Source organism: Leptopilina boulardi, unplaced genomic scaffold (genome assembly GCF_019393585.1).
Source record: "Leptopilina boulardi isolate dan_hultmark-lab unplaced genomic scaffold, ZJU_Lbou_2.1 LbouV2_31, whole genome shotgun sequence".
Classification (NCBI taxonomy): domain Eukaryota; kingdom Metazoa; phylum Arthropoda; class Insecta; order Hymenoptera; family Figitidae; genus Leptopilina; species Leptopilina boulardi.
The window spans coordinates 135,771-150,449 of NW_026137874.1; the positions used below are offsets into that span (position 1 = coordinate 135,771).

At 26.6% G+C, this 14,679-nt stretch overlaps 1 protein-coding gene across 1 annotated transcript in view; it reads right to left on the reverse strand.

Moving 5' to 3' along the window:
• The window catches only part of LOC127283225 (F-box/LRR-repeat protein 20), a 122,236-nt gene that overhangs the window by 74,485 nt on the left and 33,072 nt on the right, over positions 1-14,679 (reverse strand). The gene's annotated exons all lie outside the window — the stretch shown is intronic.

Below are 14,679 nucleotides of genomic sequence, written 5' to 3' on the forward strand. Positions count from 1 at the left end.
AAAATATTTGAATTTAATGCAATTTAAAAAAAAAAAAACTAATAGAAAAATATTTTCATAATTTTAATTATTCTTTAATTATTTTATTTGAATAATAAGAATAATAATTGAGAAGAAACATATATAAAATACACAAAAGAAATATATAATTAAAAATGTATTCGATGTTGAAAAAAAAAAAAAGAAAAATTATTGTGTATATATTAAAGAAGAAACTAGTAAAAGCAAAGTAAACGGTAATTAAAAATTACGCAGAAAAGTAGGTTGTCATAAAAACAACTCTTAATTTATCTAAAGCGAATATTCATGACAAAACTTTTATTCTTTCCTTTGTCTGACTAAATAAAATCTTCTCTACTTATTAGAATATTTGCATTTCCTTTATTTTACAATTTTTCTCTTATTTCATAGGAAATTATTATTCTCTCTTCGGAAAAATTATTAATTTATTATTATTATTTTATTATTTACTTTTTATTTAATATAAAATATTCTTTAATTAAATTAAAATAATAATAAATAATAAATAATAAAATAATTTTAATTTATACAATTTTTATTTTTTAAATTTATAAAAATCAAAAGTTGATCAATTTTTTTGTTTATTAATTTGAAAATTGAAATAATTGTCTATCGGCGAAAAAAAAAAAATTCCTCAAAGGATATTTTATTTACTTTTCATGAAAATGTGGGCGGACGCACCATAAATTTATTTTATTTTTCATAAAATCAAATGTAACAAACATAGAAAATGGACAGAGGAGAAAAATAAAGTCCAATGTCGCCTAGGGAATTGCAATTTAAAATCGTAAAATCACCTTTCATCTATATAAAAAAAAAAAACCCTGACCTTTTGTTAAAATATTTCTAGTCTACTTTTCGGGAGAAAAGACAAAAATATTTATTTTCATTTTTCATTTAGAATTTTTTTTCAAATCTTTGTTTCTCTATTAATTAATAAAAAAAAATAATTAAATAAAAGTAGAATAAAAAAAATATTCATAAATAATTAATTTATTGTTAAAATATTTCTCTAATTTACCTTCAATAAAAAATTAATAATTATTTACCAATAATTAAAAAAGTAAATAAATTATTTAAAATCTAATAAATTTCTAATTTACAAAATATATTTTTATAAAAAAGTAATTAAAAAAAAATTTTAATTTTCCCTTTTTATTTATTTATTTTTTTTTTTTAATTTGATTGAGATCTGAATCAATTTTGCACTATCGTTGATGGAAATTTACACACACAGAAACCATGAGATGACTTATTACACGTATTTTTCAATGAAGCATTATATTCTGAGAAGATAATTGTCCTTCGAATGGAATCTGTATAGTCAAGTGTAATATGCCGTTAGAATTAAACGTAAGCAAGAAGTTTCTTAATTTAGAACCCCCGTTACTTGAGATACCAACGAATATCTGTCTCATTATATATGTGTATAAGTTTTATATATATATATATTCACTATTTACGTTCGTGTATTGAATTTATTTGTAACAAGTATCATACATTTTAAACACATTATCATGATGTACTACAGCAATTCATAATGGACCATTGCAAATAGATTATAAAGTTTTATGATAGGGCAATGTTACATGAGAGAAGATTGTAACACACAAATGTTGTTGTTACAACATTTGCAATTTAAGGTCGATTGCGGAAATTTTCCTCGCTCTTTCCAATTACGATAAATTACAAATTCAACACCATTAAATCAGCAATTAAACTATAATTTCTTATCAATTATCAAAAAGAAAGTTTTGCACACACATTTTTAATAATCAAGAAATGTGGAACATGTTTTTCTAAATTGAAAACAATAAATACAACCGCAAATATTTTTTCAGAATACCAATTTAAATTCTTAATGCAATTGAGATTTTTTTTTTTTATAATTAAGATAAATTTAATTCAAAGAACAATGAAAAAAAAAAATTTTTATTTGTTCAAATAATAATTTACTTGACTATTAACAAAAGAAATATTTACTTGAACCAAATAATTTTTATTTGAATTAAATAAATTGTATTTGAAAAAAATACCATCTCAAATAATAATTATTTAGAATAAATAATTATTTGGAATAAATAATTAATTGAATAATTATTTGGAATAAATAATTAATTGAATAATTATTTGGAATAAATAATTCATTAAATAATTATTTGGAATAAATAATTAATTAAATAATTATTTGGAATAAATAATTCATTAAATAATTATTTGGAATAAATAATTCATTAAATAATTATTTGGAATAAATAATTCATTAAATAATTATTTGGAATAAATAATTCATTAAATAATTATTTAGAATAAATAATTAATTAAATAATTATTTGGAATAAATAATTCATTAAATAATTATTTGGAATAAATAATTCATTAAATAATTATTTGGAATAAATAATTAATTAAATAATTATTTAGAATAAATAATTAATTAAATAATTATTTGGAATAAATAATTCATTAAATAATTATTTGGAATAAATAATTTATTAAATAATTATTTGGAATAAATAATTAATTAAATAATTATTTGGAATAAATAATTATTTGGAAAAAATAATTATTTGGAACAAATAAATATTTATTTAATACAAGTAAATATTTATTTTATAGTAGTCAAATAACCGATTATTTGAATTAAATAAATTTTTTTTTTTTTTTTTTGCAGTGAAAGAAAAATATTTTTTAAAAAAATTATAAATTCTCAAATGGGAAAACTTTGATATGAACTAGAAATAAGGAAGAAAAAAAAATGTGTTTATAAACGAAAATTTTTTTGCAATATACTTTCTGAAACTCTCTCTCTTTTGAGATTAGAATCACAAGATAAATGTTGAATTGCACACGTATATATATATAAATTTACATGAATGTTATAGGTTTTTCGCTGTTATTACTAAGGCGGGGCGGAACGTGGAAGATGTCACGAGTGCGACAGTCCATGGATGGATGTTACTGGACCGGGTTAAGTGGCTTTGGAGAGAAAGCTTATAAACATCACTCTGTCGTTGTTGTCTCTCCTTTCGTGCGAATTCAGAAGAAAAATTATCATCAACTCTATAATATAATCTATCATTTGAATTTTAATCACCCATTAAATGACTATATATTTTTCTTTTCAATCAAAAAACAATTTATTTCTCACAAAAAATAATAAATGGATCCTTATAAATTTCTAATATAATTCCTATTCAAAAAATTTTCTTTTCTCCAAATTTTATTTGGATAAAATAAAAATTCAGGTGAATAAAAAAATTATTTGGATAAAAATTTCTCTAAAAATTAAATATAAATTCTATGTGGAAAAGAATAGGCAAAAAAAAAAATCTTTACCTGGAACAGCGATCAGTTTCTCTGTAACAGCTATATATTTCTCTAGAATAGCGAAAACTTTCCCTGTTTTAGTGAAACATATCGCTGATTTAGGTGATGATTTTTTTTTTTTTTTGAATGTAATGAATTAACCAAACAGGTGTACAGAAAAAAAAATTATTTGATTCAAATAATTGATTATCAGACTATTATCAAATAAATATTTACTTGAATAAAATAATTTTATACTTATTAAATAAATTGTATTTCAATCATTAATTTCTGTATTTAAAAGAAATGCAATTTAATTGAATCAAATATAATAATTATTTTCATGTAAATAAATATTTATTTGATATAAAAAATAATTATTATTTAATAAAAATAAATATTTGTTTAAGGCTCAAAAATTTTGGAGAAAAATCCATTAAACAGTAAATAAAAATTCTAATTTGTTGCTTAAAAATTCTATAACTATGAAAAAAATTAAAATTTTGCAAAACATATTTTAATTCACAAAAACTACAAAAAAATTTTTTTTTTATTATCACACATAAAAATCTCGTCATTTTTAGGGGCGTCAGAAATTTTGTGCAATATGTAAATAAATATTTATTTGACAGTCAAGTAAAGAATTATTTAAATCAAGTAAAGTTTTTCTTAATATGAATGTTTGCTGAAAGAATTTGCTACTATCGCAAAAAAATTTGTTCTATAAAAAAAATTCAATAAAAATTTCAAAAAAAAAAATTAAAAATTTGTTTCGCGTCTTATTAATTGGATCAGATTTTCGAGAAGGGAGAAGAATGAAAAGGAATTGGAATGCTGAAAACATGAGGTCATATGTCGTCACCCTTTTCACCTTGTCCAATTTTGAATAGAACTTAATATATGTACATTGCAGATATCTTGTATTGTGCTCGGAGCTCAACGAATACAATTAGTGTTCCGATGCGCAGGGTCAGGGACAAGCATTAGCCTTTCACCGCTTTCATCGATTAACGATTAATCCATTCTTATATATATATATATATATATATATATATATATACATACATATAATGTCGGCAAAAGGAAAGGATTCTGTATAGTCTGGCACAGATAAATTGCCATCCTGATAAAAAATAAAAAAACAAAAAAAAAAAAAAAACCAGCAATAAGCAACTTGGAACACTTCTGGTTTGGATTCAATTTACTTTAGATCTGATATTGTTCCAGAAATTAGCCTTTCACCGCTTTCATCGAGGCAGGAATCTCTTTTTGCAAGTCTACTCAAGCATATACTGTGTATTGTTTTCAAAGCAAGTGTTTTTTTTTTTTTTCAATGGACAATTTCCTTCATGATGCTCTAAGGAGTTGATTATTTTTTACTGCAGTGCAGAAAGAAATAAAAAAAAAAAAAAAAAAATGTCCTTTTATGAACGTAGAAAAATACATACTTATTTTATTCTTTTCAAGAGGAGAAACATTTAAAAAAAAAAATACATTTTTTCTTTTATTTTATTTTCTCTTTCCATTTTTCTTTTGCTACATTTTTTATTTAGAAATTCAAACATTATATCAGAAAATTTGTGAAAAAAATTAAAAAATAGTTTCTTTAAAAATGAATAAAAATAATATGAAAGAGAAAATAAAAAGCTAAAGAATTGAAGAACTTTAATCAATAGAAAAAATGTCTAGTTATTAAATAATTTCATTAATTAAGTTAATGTACAAAAGTTAGAATTATAATTACATAAAATTATATTAATTGCGGTTGAAATTATAATAATTTTAATTCATTCACTAATTTAAATTTTATTACCACTCTTTTGTTAGAAGCAGAAAATAATTCAAAAAAGGCGTTAACACTTTTTTTTTTGTTTTCCAAGAAGAAAATAATTTGGATAAAGGGAATTAGTTCAACGAAAATTTTTTTCTCATTTAATAAGTTGCTTTTAAATTTTAATTAAATTAAAATTAATTTTAAATAACTTTTAATAAATAAACTAATAAATTTATAAATTAATAAATAATTAATAAATTAATAAACTAATAAATTTGTACATTAATTAATTAATTTTAATTAATTAATTAAAAGACAATAATAATTATCAGGACCAAAGAAAACATTAAGGTAGTATTACACTTTTCAAGCAGTAAAAAACGGGTTTAGAAAAAAAATTTTTCTCGCTTTTTAATTTATTTAAAAGAACAAATTTTTTTTATAACATTATATGGCATTAAAACTTTTATAATAAATAAAATAAAATTTTTTTATTATCTCTCTTTGGTCACTAGAGGGCCTTAAAGTCAAAGCAAAAAAAAAATTTGGGCAATCGGCGGACAGGCTACAGCCTCTCAGGGACATCGGATCTGAAAAAACAAAAAACCGTTTTGAAGCTGAGACATGTCATTAAGCATCCCCCCTAACCCCGATAAAAAATATTAAAAATTAACGAAATGGCAGCGATTCAAAAAAAAAAAATGTCAAAAATTAGGTCTTTTTTGGTTAGTTTTTGGATTGTAGCTAAAATCCAAAAAGAAATAGATAATTAGATTTAGGGGGGATGCTTAAAGAATTTAATTACGAAAAAAATGATATTTTTTTCAAAAAAATTGGTTCATTAGAACTCGAGTTATGCTGTCCGCCAGTTTCAAAAACAACGTTTCGAGAAAAACTCGATTAAGGCCCTCTAGTGACCAAAGAGAGATAATAAAAAAATTTTATTTTATTTATTATAAAAGTTTTAATGCCATATAATGTTATAAAAAAAAATTTTGTTCCTTTAAATAAATTAAGAAGCGAGAAAAAAATTTTTTTCTAAACCCGTTTTTTACTGCTTGAAAAGTGTAATACTACCTTAAAAAACAAGGTTAGATAAAAAAAAATTCATTGCAAAAAAAAGTGAGATTTTTTTTTAATTAAAGAAATATAAACTACTTTTTGCATGTAAATGAGATCGAAAATTCTGACTAGATGACTCGATGCGTAAGAGACGAACTGTCTGGGGAAAAGTTGCACAGGTCTTTTGACCCACTTTAACAAGTCACAACGCGATCATGGTCACGATCACGGTCATCAGGGATCGAATGTCATGCAAAAAATAATAATGTTTATAAACATAAAATGCCTTTGAACGATAAAGCTCTTTTAACCAATTTCCGGTTATCACGTTCCACAATTTTAGATTGAACTTTATCCACAATGAGAAAGATCTCAACTGCGGAAGTTCATTCTGCGTGGTTGGGATGTAATTATCATGAAAATGATGATTTTCAACATATATAGATATATAAATGTATCATGGTGTGAAGGCTACTCTAAAATACGTGCGAGATGAAACTATCAAATTTTCCAATATAGGATTTTCAATAATTTAATGAATTTTCATTTAACCGAATTTTTATTTATGCAATTAAATCAGATTTAATCAAATTTTTATCTAGAATTGTAGAACAGAATTAACCAACATTTCGAATAGTTATGTGGAATTTTTTTTTCTGAAATGAAAATTTTAAAACAGCATTTTAAAAATTTGCATGCACCTTGAATTATTGCTTCAAATATATATATACAAAAAAGAAATAAAGTATATGATAAGATCAGGTGTTTCCTTTAAACGTGACTTTGCAATAATTCAACTACAAATGAGGAGAATATTGAGAATTACGAATTGAATATTATATACATTGACGTTAATATGATATCTATTGATTTCCTGTCGAATAAATCATATATAGCCCAATAACAATCGATTATCTCTTATGTCAATCAAGTATTTAGAATCACTATATAAATATATATATATATATACATCTTTACAAAGTAACAGGAAATTGAGTTGTATGTACCGTAAAAGAGCAAGGAGATGAAGATTTGACCTACTTTGAAACGAGTAACCTCTAAGGTCGAATCTTGGAATCTTCACTATTCATGAATCACCCATCATATATATAAAGGAACCGCTAATCATAGCACAAGAATTATTGTATGAAACAACTTTAAAATTTGCGATTCAGTCATCGAGAAAAAAATTAACACATATTTAACATAATAATTTAACTTTTATGCTACATTGGTCAAGCGGATGTTGAGCAAACTCTCAAAAATATTTTGGAAAAATTTTCGAAAAAATAAATTTGCAAGATAATTGATTCGGAATACCGCCAAAGTAGATAGAAGAAAGTTCTGAACGAAAAATGTATGGCGCACTTTTTGATTGGTCCAGCGGATGCTGAGCTACACTCACTAAAACTGGGGCAAAATTTTCGAAAAAAAAAAATTTGCCAGATAATGACTCGGGAATAATGCCAAAAAAATGAGCAAAAAGTCTCGAACAAAAAATGTATAGCGCACTTTTTGATTGGTCCAGCGGATGCTGAGCTGCACTCAGATAAATTTTTTAAAAAATTTCGAAAAAATAATTTTGCGAGATAATTGATCGGGAATACTGCCAAAGTCTTAACCCGGGAGTCTCGAACAAAAAATGTATGGCGCACTTTTTGATTGGTCCAGCGGATGCTGAGCTACACTCAGATAAATTTTTTAAAAAATTTCGAAAAAATAATTTTGCGAGATAATTGATCGGGAATACTGCCAAAGTCTTAACCCGGGAGTCTCGAACAAAAAATGTATGGCGCACTTTTTGATTGGTCCAGCGGATGCTGAGCTACACTCAGATAAATTTTTTAAAAAATTTCGAAAAAATAATTTTGCGAGATAATTGATCGGGAATACTACCAAAGTCTTAACCCGGGAGTCTCGAACAAAAAATGTATGGCGCACTTTTTGATTGGTCCAGCGGATGCTGAGCTACACTAGAAAACAAATTTGGAAAAAATTTCGAAAAATTAAATTTGCGAGATAATTGATCGGGAATACCGCCAAAGTCTTAACCCGGGAGTCTCGAACAAAAAATGTATGGCGCACTTTTTGATTGGTCCAGCGGATGCTGAGCTACACTCAGATAAATTTTTTAAAAAATTTCGAAAAAATAATTTTGCGAGATAATTGATCGGGAATACTGCCAAAGTCTTAACCCGGGAGTCTCGAACAAAAAATGTATGGCGCACTTTTTGATTGGTCCAGCGGATGCTGAGCTACACTAGAAAACAAATTTGGAAAAAATTTCGAAAAATTAAATTTGCGAGATAATTGATCGGGAATACCGCCAAAGTCTTAACCCGGGAGTCTCGAACAAAAAATGTATGGCGCACTTTTTGATTGGTCCAGCGGATGCTGAGCTACACTCAGATAAATTTTTTAAAAAATTTCGAAAAAATAATTTTGCGAGATAATTGATCGGGAATACTGCCAAAGTCTTAACCCGGGAGTCTCGAACAAAAAATGTATGGCGCACTTTTTGATTGGTCCAGCGGATGCTGAGCTACACTAGAAAACAAATTTGGAAAAAATTTCGAAAAATTAAATTTGCGAGATAATTGATCGGGAATACCGCCAAAGTCTTAACCCGGGAGTCTCGAACAAAAAATGTATGGCGCACTTTTTGATTGGTCCAGCGGATGCTGAGCTACACTCACTAAAACTGGGGCAAAATTTTCGAAAAAAAAAAATTTGCCAGATAATGACTCGGGAATAATGCCAAAAAAATGAGCAAAAAGTCTCGAACAAAAAATGTATAGCGCACTTTTTGATTGGTCCAGCGGATGCTGAGCTGCACTCAGATAAATTTTTTAAAAAATTTCGAAAAAATAATTTTGCGAGATAATTGATCGGGAATACTGCCAAAGTCTTAACCCGGGAGTCTCGAACAAAAAATGTATGGCGCACTTTTTGATTGGTCCAGCGGATGCTGAGCTACACTCAGATAAATTTTTTAAAAAATTTCGAAAAAATAATTTTGCGAGATAATTGATCGGGAATACTGCCAAAGTCTTAACCCGGGAGTCTCGAACAAAAAATGTATGGCGCACTTTTTGATTGGTCCAGCGGATGCTGAGCAACACTAGAAAACAAATTTGGAAAAAATTTCGAAAAATTAAATTTGCGAGATAATTGATCGGGAATACCGCCAAAGTCTTAACCCGGGAGTCTCGAACAAAAAATGTATGGCGCACTTTTTGATTGGTCCAGCGGATGCTGAGCTACACTCACTAAAACTGGGGCAAAATTTTCGAAAAAAAAAATTTGCCAGATAATGACTCGGGAATAATGCCAAAAAAATGAGCAAAAAGTCTCGAACAAAAAATGTATAGCGCACTTTTTGATTGGTCCAGCGGATGCTGAGCTGCACTCAGATAAATTTTTTAAAAAATTTCGAAAAAATAATTTTGCGAGATAATTGATCGGGAATACTGCCAAAGTCTTAACCCGGGAGTCTCGAACAAAAAATGTATGGCGCACTTTTTGATTGGTCCAGCGGATGCTGAGCTACACTCAGATAAATTTTTTAAAAAATTTCGAAAAAATAATTTTGCGAGATAATTGATCGGGAATACCGCCAAAGTCTTAACCCGGGAGTCTCGAACAAAAAATGTATGGCGCACTTTTTGATTGGTCCAGCGGATGCTGAGCTACACTAGAAAACAAATTTGGAAAAAATTTCGAAAAATTAAATTTGCGAGATAATTGATCGGGAATACTGCCTAAGTCTTAACCCGGGAGTCTCGAACAAAAAATGTATGGCGCACTTTTTGATTGGTCCAGCGGATGCTGAGCTACACTCAGATAAATTTTTTAAAAAATTTCGAAAAAATAATTTTGCGAGATAATTGATCGGGAATACTGCCAAAGTCTTAACCCGGGAGTCTCGAACAAAAAATGTATGACGCACTTTTTGATTGGTCCAGCGGATGTTGAGCTACAGTAGAAAACAAGTTTGGAAAAAATTTAGAAAAATTAAATTTGCGAGATAACCGCTCCGGAATACCACCAGAAAAATAGGGAAAAAGTTTCGAACAGAAAATATATGGCGCACTTTTTGATTGGTCCAGCGGATGTTGAACTACACTAAAAACCATTTTGGAAAAATTTTCAAAAAATTAAATATGCGAGATAATTGTTCGGGAATACCGCCAAAGTAGTTAGAAGAAAGTTCTGAACGAAAAAAGTATAGCGCACTTTTTGATTGGTCCAGCGGATGCTAAGCTACACTCAAAAATATTTTGGAAAAAATTTACAAAAAATTAAATTTACGAGATAATCGTTCGGGAATACCGCCAAGGTCTTTAGCAAAAAGTCTCAATCAAAAAATGTACGGCGCAGTTTTTGATTGGTCCAGCGGATGCTGAGCTACACTAGAAATCAAATTTGGAAAATATTTAGAAAAATTAAATTTGCGAGATAATCGTTCGGGAATACCGCCATTGTGATTAGAAGAAAGTTCTGAACAAAAAATGTATGGCGCACTTTTTGATTGGTCCAGCAGATGCTGAGCTACACTAGAAAACAAATTTGGAAAAAATTTCGAAAAATTAAATTTGCGAGATAATTGATCGGGAATACTGCCTAAGTCTTAACCCGGGAGTCTCGAACAAAAAATGTATGGCGCACTTTTTGATTGGTCCAGCGGATGCTGAGCTACACTCAGATAAATTTTTTAAAAAATTTCGAAAAAATAATTTTGCGAGATAATTGATCGGGAATACTGCCAAAGTCTTAACCCGGGAGTCTCGAACAAAAAATGTATGACGCACTTTTTGATTGGTCCAGCGGATGTTGAGCTACAGTAGAAAACAAATTTGGAAAAAATTTAGAAAAATTAAATTTGCCAGATAACCGCTCCGGAATACCACCAGAAAAATAGGGAAAATGTTTCGAACAGAAAATGTATGGCGCACTTTTTGATTGGTCCAGCGGATGCTGAGCTACACTCACTAAAACTGGGGAAAATTTTCGAAAAAAAAAATTTGCCAGATAATGACTCGGGAATAATGCCAAAAAATTGAGCAAAAAGTATCGAAAAAAAATGTATGGCGCACTTTTTGATTAGTCCAGCGGATGCAGAGCTACACTCACTAAAACTGGGGCAAAATTTTCGAAAAAAAAAATTTGCCAGATAATGACTCGGGAATAATGCCAAAAAATTGAGCAAAAAGTCTAACAATAATTATGAATTATTTTACCGTTTTGCAATTGTAACGATACTTTAATATTTTCTTATATTTCGAACAATAAAAACATTTAAAAAATACAAACTTTACTATAATTGCGTTGCACGTAATTTTACTTTTGCTAATATAAAGAAAAGCATTCAGTTAATTATCGAAAGATAAATGAGAAAATATTAACGTGAAATAACATTTCTTCAAGGTAAAAGTAAACTGTAGATTTAATTATGATTCTTTTTTTTCTTAATTGAAAAAATCTTCGTGATAAGAAGGGAAAAAATACTGCATAGGATTCTAACTTTAAAATTTTTAATTTAATTTTTATTTAATATTAATTAATTTTAGTTTAATTTTGTTAAATAAACTTTTTACTGAGACAAACTATACACGTAGAAAAGAATTTTAATTTGACACAACGGTAATTTTTTTTTTTTTTTGATGAATCGACAACAAAGCAATAAAATCACATGTTGTATAACATGTATAAATATTGGGATTTTTTTGTTTTTTGCGACAATTGGAACGAGATTTGCAAATGGAAAACCAGTTTCGAGGGTTCCCTATGAGTGAGAAAGTTACGAGAAATCGAAGGAACCTGGTTTTATGACTCCGAAATGAGGTGAAATTCCTTTTCATTGATATTCTGAATGCGAAATCTTTGTCCAAAACCTGTCTTCCATACCAACAGCTTAATTCCGCGGGGCAGATTTCCGTTCTGGATTCACAATCCCTAATATCATTCAAGAGAGCATTATATTATATTATATATATATAGCAGAGTCCTCCATTAAAATTCACTTCTAGACAAAATAGCATGCACTTTATATTGAAAATTGAAGCGTGCTTATTTAAATTGAAATATTCTCCATCTATATGAAATTAGAGATGATAAGCCATATATAAAAGAAAATATCAAAGTTGCATTATATTGAAAATTTTTAGAAAATAATTTTTTTTATTATATGAAATATGAAAGTTCTTTTTTTCTAGAAAATACATATAGCCAAAAAATGTCTCTGTCAACAAATTACCGTTAATCCACATACCAAAAGGAAAAGAATATTTTTAAAACTAAAATTGGAAAATTAGAAAGCAATTTTTTTTTTTTTTTTTGCAAAAAAGTATATTGAATTAAAAAAGTAAAATTGAAATTAAAAAAATCTATTTATTAAAATATTAGAAATGAAAATTTCCAATTGTGACGAATTGAATAGATAAAAATTATTTTGCCAACAAATTTATAGTTTAACTTTGAGACATAACCAGATCTCACTGTCATCTACAGCGAGGAATCGTTCAATAAAATTTATGAAGCGTTACATGAAGCCTTGTTGTTTGTATATAATTACGAAAGGACAGCTTCCCTCATCAATTTCAATTACGCGATACAACAACAAAAAAAAAAAACCCACCTGACAGCATTTTACAGTATTTTCTCATTTTTTTGCACTGACACTTTGTGTTTTTTAAATTTTCAACTTTCGAGAAATATAAGAATAAAACACCAGAGTTTTTTAACGACAAACTGTTTGTTAAATATTTTTTTTCCCTCAATTATTTTATACCTTATTAATTTTATTTCAAATTATTTTTATATAAATAATATTGTTATAATAACAATATTAATAATAGTAATAATAATAATAATAATAATAATAATAAATAATAATAAAAGTATTGTTAAAAAACAAAAATGCAAATTCTTTTGTATGACAATTTACTGAAATAAATAAAATATGAATTTTTGTTTCTTAAAAATTACCAAACATTCAAGAAGTAGAGGCAAAGTTTTCTAAAGATAATAAATATAAGAGAGAGAATAAGTTCCAGGACATTTACTGAATGTAAATTTGTGAAACTAAGTATATCAAACATTATATTGAATTAGGAGAGAAAAGGAAGTCTTTTGTCTGGTGACTTACTTCCTGGATATATGTTTTAAATAATTTAAAACGGTATATGAACCAAAAGTTTAAAAATTCAGCCGAGTTTTTTTTTTTTTATAGTGTTCATATCCTTTAATCTCTGATTTAGAATTCAGTATATTATTTTTTTTTAATTAAATAAAAAAAAAAAAATTGCGTGTCTGTGAGGCGTCACATCAATTTTTTTTTTCTAAATGATTCTACTTAATTAAATGTATAATAGCTTAACACATTTATGCTTGTTCATTAATTAAATAGAATTAAACGGGTGAGTGAAAGATATAATTGAGCAATATTAATATGTGGATACTGATTTGCAAAATTATAAATTACACCATCATATAATAATCGCGGTGTATTTAAATTTTAATTATATTGTGCCAATTTTTAATATTATTTGAATTAATTTTCACCTGTTTTTTTTTTAGTTCTCAAAAATTTAAATAACAAATAAATTTAAATATTTAAATTGACAATTTTATATAGAAATAAATATTTTTTTTTTTTTATATATATATTTTTATATGTTCAATAATTTATTTATTTGAAATAAACTGATTCTAAATAGAATTTGTATCTTTGAATTTCAATTTGATACATCAGGGGATAGACAGATTCGATAAGAAATGAAATTGACTATTACAAAAGTGATGAAATCTTCAGTTAAAAGAAGATTAGTTGAAATCCCTACGGATAACATTTTTCAATAGACAATCAAATTCAACTCTCAATCAAATGGGAAATTCAATTGCTTTTGCGCAACATGAAAGTATATATAATATAAGGAAGAAAATTAAATTAATTTTTTTCCTTGAAAATTATTCTCTAAATGCAAAAAAAAAAAATTTATTTTCTTTACATCACAAAGAAAAAACTTTTCTGATTAATTTCTGATTAGTAATCACAAAACTTAATTAATGAAAATTAATATTAAATCTAATTACAAACACTAACTTCTAATACTCAATAGACGCCTGTAATATATGTTCAACACATCAAACTTCAAAGTGTTTAAATTAAAATTTCAACCCCAAGGGGTAGCGAACTCCAGACACACATGACCTAATCTAACACCACTAATCGAGGCGCTTAACGACTGCGACCAACTTCAACCTGTCACAAAATTTAATTAAAATACCACTATTAATCTATTAAATAATTGTAAAATTAATAAATAATTATTAAATAATTATTTATTAATATATAATTATTAAATAATTATTTATTAATAAATAAATAACGTGAAATTAATAAAGAGATGAAAAAATATTAATTAATCAGATTATTAATTAGACTTACTATTTTTTCTCGAGGCGTGAATTTATCATCACCAAGAAAAAAAGGCAATTGTTGCATACAGAGA